The sequence below is a fragment of the Marmota monax genome, unplaced genomic scaffold (assembly GCF_021218885.2).
Source record: "Marmota monax isolate L192 unplaced genomic scaffold, Marmota_monax_Labrador192_F-V1.1 WCK01_AAM20220418_F8-fsc00391, whole genome shotgun sequence".
NCBI lineage: Eukaryota > Metazoa > Chordata > Mammalia > Rodentia > Sciuridae > Marmota > Marmota monax.
In genome coordinates this window covers 295,466-307,582 of record NW_026694470.1, presented here as the reverse complement: position 1 = coordinate 307,582, position 12,117 = coordinate 295,466, and positions in this window count along the sequence as shown.

Sequence of the window (12,117 nt, the reverse complement as noted above, 5' to 3'; positions counted from 1 at the left end):
ATTATCCATTTTCATCAGTGTAAGTTATTTTGAATAATGATTCAGCTACATACAAATTTTAAAGTCAAAACAGTTGGATAGATTAAGTAGTCACAATATGGGCTATTTCACACTGAGTGAAGTTCAAGTCTAACCTTTCAATATTTTGAAAATAATTTTGTCCCAAAACAATAGACAAAATGAATCTGTGCTTATTTTATTTTTGTGTTTATAAATACATAATTTTTATAAACATGGAAGACAAGTGCCTGTATCTGCTTAATGTTCATCTAGGGTTTACCTATACCAGTGATTTTGCTCAGTAGAAATGTGGAGCTGAAGTTAATTTCCATGCTTGTGGAAAGTTTTGGGATATGCTTTAGGATGGACTGAGCACTGTTTAAACTTCTAGGTGTGGTGCAACTTGTTTCTATTCTTGGTCAAAATTTGCTGTAGTGGTTGGTGCCTACTCAGAGGAAACTGGAGTGTGACACTGAGGCTAGCTGTCTAAGCACATAAGTCATCTAGAATGTCCCTTCACTTCAGAGAAACAGCTAGCTCAGATTTGTGGATAGTTAGATGGCACCTCTGATTAGGTATCTGGCTCACAAGTACCCAGGACCAACAAAAATTGTGGGTGGTTATCTGAGATCTGGGTCTCCTTGCTTTGTTTCTCCTTATCCCCATGCCATATTCTAGCCATGCCATATTCCCCTGTGCTCCCTTTGAAATGAGATGGGAGTAGACTTGCTGCAAAGCACCTCAGAATACTAGTGAAGTGGGGGGTGGGGAGACAAAAAGACAATCAATATAGATAATAAATAATTGGGTCCAGTTGGGAAGGTGGGAGCTGATTGGGAAGAAAATCAAATGCTGCCCTGCCCCACTTTCATCCAAAGTGTTCCCCCTGCTCCTGCTCTAATCTGTTGGCAGGGTAACCTGCCCCAATAATTGTTTTTGTTTCCCCCTTTTTGGCGCATTCTCCCAGAACTTGTCACTTACACTAGATGGAGGGAGATAAGGGGGAAGTGGGCAGGAGTACAAAGAGAATCTAAAATTTATAAAAGGGGCAGAACACTCCCACTTCTTTGGATACCAGTCTTGGCCCCCTTTTTCCTCCCCAAAGGAGTCTGTTATTATTCTTTAAATAAAACTTGCTTTCTGTGCTTGCCTCTGTGCTTCTCTGCTGTTCAAAATTCAACATCTGGGAAAGCAGAACTTGTCATTGGTAACCAGCGGTATCACTAGTCCATCACTAGTACCTTTTTCCCTCAATGAAAACCCTGAGCCCTAGGGATCCTATGAGTGGCATCATGCTGAGTTCAGAAAAGGGAAGGGCACACTGACAGCACTAGAGCACTTCTCCTGCTCTTTCTGTAACCAAATCTTGGTCCTTGTTCCCAATGCCAATTAATGCCAATTTAATAATGAGGACACGGTTTTGAGGAAAAAAGAAAGTGTGCAAAGGAGAAACACAGGAGACTCAAGGCCCCAGAGGCTGTGATTCTCCCCATCAGAGGAACAGGGGGATTTAAGGAGCTATTCAAAGGCTACATTCCAAGTGTGCTCTGGTAGGGGGTCCTGGGTCACCCCATAGTGTGTTAATTTAGGAGATATTCACTTCCTAGATCTGTTAGCAGACATCTCCTTCCTGTGGAGCACAGATAACTCATGGTAATCTTGTTCCTCACCCCCAGGTTGAGGGGGAGAGAGCAGAAGAGAAAAAGAAAAACAAGTCCCTTTTAAACATAAGCCTCAGAGCTTATATTCAAAAGGTGAAGTAAACTACTGTTGCTTTTCCATGAAGTTTTAATTCCATTCAGGAGACCACAAGGATGACTCAGGTTTATTCTTCACTTGGAGGGATTTCACCAAGATGTTCTTGTTTGTGAACAGTTGACAGTTGAACTTTTCTGTAAGGGATAGTGGAGCCTGGACTCTCCTGCCATCTAGCACATCCTTTTTTTTGTTTGTTTGTTTTTTGTTTTTTTTCTTAGAAGAGTTGGAGAGAAAGAAAGATTTATATTTTACCAATTATTTTGTATATCCTAATAACAGTGATTAAAAGTAATTGCAACACACACAGCTTGATACCTCCTTTGCACAATTTAAAAAGAAATATTTTACCAAGAGTAATACTGAAAAACCAGCCTCTACCTCAGAGCAAAGCCTGTCCAAGGAAGAGACATGACCTTTGTCCTTGGAAAGATCCACAGAGAACTCCTAGGCACATACCCACCCTGCTAAGTTGTTTATCTACAAATAACAGAAGAGATCTGCTGCACCAGGTGTCCCTGACTCAGTCAGGCTAGGTGGGGATCCATAGCAACCCCTAGCAGCCACCAATCAGCATGAGACAGGGAAATACCTGGGATGCCAGATGACCCTCCCAGTAGTTTATGGTGGTTGATAACATGTTGGGAAACCATGTAGTTCAGCACATACACCCCTCTTGGCTTAAACCAATCAGTTCAAATGAATCCCCCTCTTGTAGTAACCAATCACCCCTACCCAACTTATTCCCGCCAGTGAATGTGCTAATCATGTTTTAGAGTTGTTATTTGATTTTCCTGCTGTGTGTGATGATTTGCTAAGAGATGCTATGATGTATGTGGGGGTCCCTGCCTTCTCCAAAGAATGTATAAAAACTGCTGCAAACCCTGGGCTCAGGGACTCTCAGCATCACCAGTTGCTGTGTGCACGCGGAGGACCGAGCTAGCTGGCAATAAACACCTCTTTGCTGTTTACATTGATCTTGGTCTCTGGTGGTCTTTTGGGGGTCCCGAATTCCAGCATAACAATACAATGCTTTCTCAGTTCTAAACCTTGTAATTTTTTGATATATAACTTCTAGAAACATTTTTTTCTACTTATTTATCCTATCACATCTACTCTGAATCAAGTAACATTAGATTTTTTTCTAGTCAAAATTTCAGGAATTCTGTCAGGGTCAGTGATGCATACCTGTAATCCCAGAGGCTGGGAGGCTGAGGTAGGAGGATCATGAGTTCAAAGCCAGCCTCAGACAAATCAAGGTGCTAAGCAACTCAATAAGACCTTGTGTCTCCAGGGAACAAAATTGCAATATATGCAGATGAGGGGAGAAATAAAGAATGTCCTCACACTTCTGCTCCTTTCAATACTTTATTCACTCAAATTACTCAATACAATTTTACTCTATCGGTTCTTAATCAAGAAAATGACAATCCTTTAATGCTAGGCATTGCAATAGACATAATCAATTCACAGCAAACAATTCTAGATTAATTCTAAGCACTGCAAACACACTTAATCATGACAGGCTAATGGCAGACATTCCCTCTGTGTGCTAAGTTCAAAAGTCTTAATCCTTAGGCTTTATGTCCAGTAGATGCACACTCACCCAGACCATGGTGATCAGGTCCTGAACCAAGGCAGGCTTCTCCTTTCATGGAGTGGATGACTGGTTGAGAAGAGGGTCATTGGGAGAAGTTATGGCTCTCATCAAGGTCCAGATGAGCCAGTAGAGTTTGAGAGCAGTGAGGATCATGCAGAGGATCAGGAAATGATGACAAATGATAGGATGTCAGTCCAGGTCCTCATCAGGCTCTCCAGCTCAAGTGCATCCTTGTTTCTGCTGGCTGAATCCCTGTTCATCAGGTCTATTATTTATACTAAATTTGGGGGCTTTTTTGACCCCCCTTTCAATCCTTATCAGCTACCACCGAATTTCTCCATGACATTATTTACCTTGAGGTCAGAAACATCTGGTCTGATGGTCTCCACCCTTGATCTTCTCGCTTTTTCCTCTTATTAGGCAAGGACAGCCTGTCAGGAGCTTCACTCTCTTTAACAGGGTGAGGAGAAGTAACTTGTTGGAGGCCATACTGGAGGGCTCTGTGGATGTTCCTGGTGAGTTTTTAAAATGGAGTTGCTTAGACTCAGGCCTACAGCCATCCTCACACCCTATCTCTAAATAAAATACAAAAATAGTGCTGGGGATGGGGAAGTGGTTCAGTGGTTGAGTGCTCCTGAGTTTAATTCCCTGGTATCCCCCCCCCCAAAAAAAAAAAATCCAGAAATTCTGTTCTTTGATTTTTCTTCTTTTTCTCTCCCCCATGCTTTCCACTTCTCCATTTCCAAGCTGGCTTTTCACAATTTTTTTTTTTTTTTGGATTCTTCTATTTATAGGACTTCTTGGCCACATTTGCTAGATTACTTTGTGTTTAAACTATTTCTAAAATATCTTCACTTGAATTTTCAATTGTATCATAGCTTTTTTTCCTTCTAACCTACCAATCCTTACGAATTGCCATCTGGATTAAATCAAAATCTGTTCTCTTTTCTCCAATTTTATTTTGTGTTAGATGACCTAATGGACATGAAGGGCACCCATAAAAAAATAAATCCTCCTGTAATCCTCTTGTTGTCAGCTTTTCCCCATGAAGGCTAGCGCAAATATTAATTCTCTCAATACCTAAAGTTCAGCCAAGAGGGGCCAAAGGGGATATGAAAATTAAATGTAGAGACACTAGGAATTTAAAACTAAAAGTGTCTGTAATACAGAAATAAAAACCTGGTTATCTAAAAAACCTATCTAAAGTTCTACTTCACTCCAAGTCAGGAATGGAGAGCCTGACTTTCCTCTTTCTGGTTGAAGTAAATATTTATACACTTTAAAGTTCACTTCATGGCATTACTTTGATGAACATTAAATGTTCATTGCCTACGTGAAAATAATACACAATACAGAGAAAAAGAACTTACAAAAATAAATAAAGGTTAGCTATAAGTGACTGAATATATTTAAATTTTGGTGGTAGTGAATAGATAATTTATCACTAGAGAAGTGAAAAGAAGATAAAGTTTTATGTCTTTAAAATATGTATAAATATATTAAATAATAAAACAAAGAGCATATTAAGACAGATGGTGATCTAAAATTAATAATAATTCCCAAAGAAAAAATTAACAGAAGGGGAAAAAAGCCATACAATTTTTAAAAATTAAGTTCTTTGTTTTGAGATATCTGTGGAATGATAGGAAGTTGTAAGATATAATAAAAAGAAATGTTATTTTACTGTGGTAGCATATTGAAAAAAAAAAAAATATATATATATATATATATATAGTGCAATTACATAATCATGAAGTTGACACTAAAAATATACATCTTTTTTATTCAGACTTTATGCATTTTACTAGCACTCATTTGTGTATATGAGAGAGAGTGTGTGTATGAGATATATTTAGAGAGAGAGCATGCACTTAATTTCATACACTTTATCATGCCTGCAGGTTCATGTAGCACCATAGTTATGATATAGAATAGTACCATAATCAAAAAGATTCCTCTTGTTGCCCCTTTGTTTTAGTCAACTTTTCATTAATCTGACCAAAAGATCTCACAAGAATGATATGAAGGAGGAAAAGTTTATTTTGGCTTATGGTTTCAGAGATTTCAGCCCATAGACAGATGATTCTGTAGCTCTGGGACTGAGATAAGGGAGAATATCACAGCTGAGGGGTGTGGTGGAGGAATGCAGCTCAAGACAGACAGAAAGCAGAGAGAGAGAGAGCTCAGCTCATCAGAGTGTCCCAAAGGAACATTTTCAGTGACCTACTTCCTTCAGTCACATCCTACCTGTCTACAGTTACCACCCAGTTAACCCATATCAGTGGATTAATCTACTTATTAAGTCATGCCTTTCCTAATATAAGAATTTCACTTCTGAAAATTCTTACATTTTCTCACACATGAGGGACATTTCATATCTAAACCATATAGTTTTATAACCACACTCACTTCCCTCTGCATTCTGACCTCCCTACCACCACAAGAATAAGCACTGTCAAAAACCAATTTGTTCAAAAATGAATTTCCATATTTTGTCTTTAAAAAATGTTACACAATAGAAAAAATACAGTATGTAAACACTATGAACTAGAGTTTTTCGTTTGTTTATTTGTTTTTTTTTTTTTTTAAGCCAGTATAATTTCCTGGAAAAGCACAGCTTTGTAAATAAATAATTCACTTATTTCTATTGCTGAGTGGTAACCCAAGATATAGATGTACCACAGTTTATTTATCTACTAGAAGCCATATTAGATTTTTCTATTTTATACTGACAATAAATAGATCAACTATAAACATTCATGTTGTCTTTTGTCCCCATATTTTTATTGGTGTATCATAATTATGATGGGATTCATTGTTACATATTTGTAGATGAACACAATGTAGCAATATAATCTGCCCAATACCATTCCCTGGTATTTCCCCTTTCCCTCCCTTCCTGACTCACTCTTGTTTCTTTCCTCTGTTAAACTGATCTCACTTCAATTTTTATGAGATCCTCACCAACAATTTTTTGTACATTTCTCTCTTTAGTTTCCACATTTGAGAGACTATATACAACTCTTGACTTCCTAAGTTCGGCTTACTTCTCTTAACACAATGTTCTCTAGTTCCATCCATATCACTGAAAATAAAAGAATTTTATTCTTCTTTATGGGTGAATAAAATTTTACTGTGTATCTATACCACATTTTCTTTATCCATTTATTAAATTGGTGGACACTTTGGTTCCATAGTTTGGCTATTGTGAATCCTGCTGTTATAACCATGATTATATATAGTATGCTAAATTTAATTCTTTAGGATAAATACTGAAAAGTGGTAGAATTGGGTCATATAGTGGTTCCATTTCTAGTCTTTTGAGGAAACTCCATACTGATTTTCCTAGTGGTTAATAATTTACAGTCCCACCAAAAGTATAAAGGTGTTTCTTTTCCTCCACATTCTCTTCAGCATTTATTACTGTTTGTATTCTTGGATAGCTTCCATTATAACTGGAGTGAAGTGAAATCTCAGTGTAGTTTTGCTTTGCATTGTCCTTATTACTAACAATTTTGAACACTTTTTAAAATAAATTTCTTGGCCATTTGTATTTCTTCTTTTAAGAAGTGTCCTGTGTATTTCAATTTTCCATTTATTAATTAGATGATTTATTTGTTTGGTTTAAAGTTTTTGGAGTTCTTTGTATATTCTAGATGTTAATCCTCTGTCAAAAGAGTAGCCAGTAGATTTTCTCCCATTTTCTGTATGTTCCCTCTTCACATTCCTGTTTCCTTTGCTGTTCAGAAGATTTTGTCATTTAATTCCATCCCATTATTTAATTCTTGATATTATTTCCTGAGCTTTAATAATCCTCTATTGAAGGATGTTGCCTGCACTTAAAAGTAGAGTGTTGGTTCTATGTTTTTAAGGATTTGCATAGTTTATGGTCTAATTATTAGGTTTTGATCCATTTGAGATTATTTTTCTGCTGGCAGGGAGATAAGAGTCTAGTCTTATTCTCCTATATAAGGATAACCAGTTTTCCCAGCACCACTTATTAAAAAGGCTATCTTTTCTCCAATGTATGTTTTTGACACATTTCTCAAGGATCAGATGACTCTATCTGGTGGGTTTTTCTCCATGTCTTCTATTCTGTTTCACCTATGTAACTGTTTTATGCATGTTTTACATATTTTTTTATTACTATTGCTCTGCAGTATCACTGAATTCAGGTATTGTGATACATCTAGCATTATGCGATTGGTTTAGAAATGCTTTGGCTATTCTGGGTCTTCTATTCTTCCAAATGAGTTTTAGGACCCCTTTTTCTAGTTCTGTGAAGTGCATCATTGATATTTTGATAGCGATTGCATTGAACCAGTGTATTGCTTTTTGGTAATATAGCCATTTTAATAATATTAATTGAGTCTATTAAAGAACATGGGAGGTCTTTCCATCTTCTTGTGTCTTGTATTTCTTTCTTCAGTGTTCTGTATTTTTTTATTGGAGAGGTCTTCCACCTCCTTGGTTAGACTTATTCTTAGTGAAATTTTTAGGCTGTTGGGAATGGGATTGGTTTCCTCTTTTCTTTCTTTCCTGTTTTCATCCATATATAGAAAAAGCTATTTATTTTTGTATGTTAATTTTGTATTATACTACTTTGATGAATGTGTTTATTAGCTCTAGTAGTCTTCTGGTGGATCTTCTAAGTGTAGGATTATATCATGGGCAAACATAATAATTTGAATTTTTTCTTTCCTATTTTTACTCCTCTAATTTCCTTCTCTTACCTAACTGCTCTGACTAGAATCTTTAGTACTATACTGTAAAGGACACGTGAGAATGAATGTCTTTGTCTTGTTCTGGATTTTAGAGGAACGGCTTTCTGTTTTCCCACATTTACTATGATCCTGACTTTGAGTTTGTCATAAATAGCATTTATGATGTTGAGATAAGTTTTTTTCTCACTAATTTCTTCAGTGACTTTATCATAAATAAATACTAAGTTTTGTCAAAATTTTTCTTTGCATCTATTTAAACACTATGTGATATTTGTCATAATTCTATGTATATGGTGAATTACATTTATTAATTTATGAATGTTAAACCAAAATTGCAACCCTGGAATAAAACCAACTTGATCATGATGTACACTCTTTTTAATACGTGGTTGAATATTGTTTGTAATGTTTTATTAAGGACTTTGTATTAAGTTAATCAGGAATATTTGTATGTAGTTTTCTTTCCTTGATGTATTCCTTTTTTGGGGGGGGGGGGGCGGGGACAATAATGGGGATTGAACTCAGGGGCACTCAACCACTGACCCACATCACCAGCCCTATTTTGTATTTTATTTAGAGACAGGGTCTCACTAAGTTGCTTAGTGCCTCGTTTTTGCTGAGGCTGGCTTTGAACTTGTGATCCTCCTGCCTCAGTTTCCCAAACCACTGGGATTATAGGTATACCTCAACCATGCCTGGCTCCTTGATGTATTCTTATCTGGTTTTGATATCAGGATTGTACTGGCTCTTAGAATGAATTTGGAAGTGTTTCACCCCATTCAATTTTATGAAAAAGTTTGAGGACCACTGGCATTAGTTTTTCTTAATGGTCTAGTAGAATTTAGATGAGAATCCATCTGGACTGTTTTTGTTGTTGTTGTTGTTTGTTTGTTTGTTTTTGTTTTTTCTGCTTCTATGTCATTGCTAATTATTGCTCTGTTAAGATTTTTTTTTATCTCTTCTTGATTCAAATTTGGTAGGACATATGTGTGTAGAAATGTGTCCATTTCTTCTAGTTTTTTCAATTTATTTGAGTATATTTTCAAAATAGTACTTATTAATCCCCTGGATTTCTGATGTCATGGTGATTTCTCCTTTTTCATTTTAAATATTATTAATTTAAAAAAATATATATTAATTTGAGTCTTTTCTTTTATTTTGTTAATTTGGCTAAGGGTTATCAGTGCTTTTGTCTTTTAAAAGAACCAACTCTTTGTTTTGTTGACCATTTGTATTATATTTTCTATATTTCATTGATTTTGGCCATGATTCCTATTCTTCCTTTCTTCTAGTAATTTTTTAATTGGTTGTTTCTTGAATTTCCAGCACTTTGAGACCTTCCATCATCATTATGTTGTTTATGTGAGATATTTATGATTTTCTTATGTAGTCAATCATAATTATAAACGTTCTTCTTAGACTCACCTTAATAGTGTCTCTGAAGTTCTGACGTATCACTATTCTTATTTGGTTCTAAGAATTTTTTAGTTTCTCTACTCATTCATCATTTAAAAGTGTTTTATCCAATATCCACATATTTATATTGTTGATATAGTTTTTTTTCAGGGGGTATTGATTTATAGTTTCATTTTATTATGATTATATGCAAGAAATTATATAATTTTTTATTTGATAAGAATTGCTTTGTGACATAAAATATGGTCTGTTTTATAAAAGGTTCAATGAGCAGCTAAAAATAAAAGTAATTCAGCTGTTTTTTGTTGAAGTATTTTATAAATCTCTGTTAACTTAATTATATTTAAACCACTTTTTAATATCTGAAGATTTTTTACTGTTTATGTTTAGATGGCCTACATGTGAGACTCTGTCTTCAGAATGGTGTACTCTATTTTTTATCTGATATTTCATCTATGTCAATATTTTTAGAGTCAGCTGCTGCTGAATTATGAACTTTAGGAGATATCAACTTACCTTAATGTTTCTGATTTCTTCTGTTCCTGTGCTGAGTTTTATATGTCTGTTGGATTGGATTTCTCTTCCATTCAGTCTTCTCTTGCCATAATGTTTCAAGAGATTAGATTATTGTGAATTTTTCAATATATTTCCAGTTGGTTTTATAGTGTAATTTCCTTGATAGTTCTTCAGTGATGATCAGTTTATTTTGAAACAGTGTATATTGTGTCAGGGTTTGAGAATTTCACTTTCCCTGTCAAAAAGTGGGATCCTCTTTAGAGACCTGGCAATTGTGTTGTACACTGCAGAATACTTGTGGTATACCCTTAGTGAAAGCTCTTCTTCACTTAAAATCTCTCTATATTCTAAAGGAATGTGGATGTGGTCTATATTGAGACACCTCAATAATGTTGTCTCCACAATTTTTGTGTTAATTTTCTCTTTTTTGTACTGTATGAATATATTCATGAGTGAGACCTGAGAGCCCTCTAGATATATTTTTTTTTCCAGGTCCTGGTCATTAGCTTGGTGATTTTTCCCTTTCATTTGTTTTTGTATTATTGTTGAAATATGACTGTGGGGCTGGGGATGTGGCTCAAGTGGTAATGCACTCCCCTGGCATGCGCGGGGCGCCGGGTTCGATCCTCAGCACCACATAAAAATAAAATAAAGATGTTGTGTTCACCGAAAACTAAAAAATAAATATTGAAAAATTTCTCTCTCTCTCTTTTTCTCTTTCTCTCTCTCTCTTAAAAAAAAAGAAAGAAAGAAATTTGAGTGTGGTTAATTTTTATGTGGAGCAATGTACTGTCTCTTGGCTAGATTGAGCTCAGCAGCAGAACTTCTACCCTGTGAGCTCATAGTATCCCAGTAGACTCTTAACACCTCACAAGAAAAGGAGAATTCAAACAGAAGGAACAATAAAAAGAAACAATGTACTGCTTTACAATAAGTACTTATTGCTTCCTATGACATATAAAACACTAATTATGACAAAAAAAAAAGGAATGGAGGTGTCAAAAAATGCGATGCTCAAAAATAGTAAGTAACAATGAACTAGATCTAGCCTTAAGAAGTAGGTGTCAACTGTGCCATCCTCAGTACTAATAACAATAAAATGTGAATGGTGTTAGCAGCAAGTATGTAAACCAAATAGTTTATGAGCAGGGTAAAAACACAGCTCATTAAGATGAAGGAAAATGAATCACTAAAAAAGAAGTTTAGAATATTTAAAATGTAGGTACAGAGACAGTAGAGCAGATGTAGCAAGTAATGATTATAGAGAATGAGGAGAAAAAGTAAATAAAATTAACAAAATAAGTAAAAAGAGCACAAGAAAATTTGTCTATTTAGAGGAAGAAGAAAGGAGAGAAAGAGAAAAATGAAAAACAGAAACAGCGCAAATAAAAGCCAATATAAACAAACCAAAAAGCACTAGTGCACAAAAGACAGGACATAGAAAATAATAAACACTAAAAATGAGAAAAAGAGAAGCATATATGTGTATATATCCGTGAACCAATCAGCATGGAAAGAATACTAATTTTAGAAGAAAATGGAAAAAAAAAATTCTTACTGAAAATGAAAGAATTGCCTTTATTCAGATGGTCAAAACTGTGGACAAGGATGGATGATCATGGCCTATGCCGGACCATCCTTGATATTTCTTCTTGATCTATGTACCCCTTAGCAAGAACAAGGGATGTGAATTGTAAACCTCCCTCTTTTTGCATTGTTCCTCAGGCTGTCAGGTGTAGTGGTCTAAAACTGAATCTCATTGAATTAGCTTTTATCTTCCCTTCTCATCATATAAGGTAGGACAGAAGAGAGAGGTACTGTCAACTGTAGTTTTGTCCAGACTCTAGGGTTGGGGACTATTGCAGATTTCTAAATGGGAAATTCCAGCAACTGGCATTTAGATCTAATTGGGCCTTTGGTACTGTAATAGTCAATGTTCTCTAGAGAAACAAAATGAACAGGATCCATATAGATCATATATATGATTATGAAAAGGGATTTGCTAGATTGGCTTATATAACCAGAAGCTGGATAGTCCCACAATGGCTGTCTGCAGGCTGGAGAGCTGGAGGAACCTACAGCTACACAGTCAAAGATGCTCAAGGC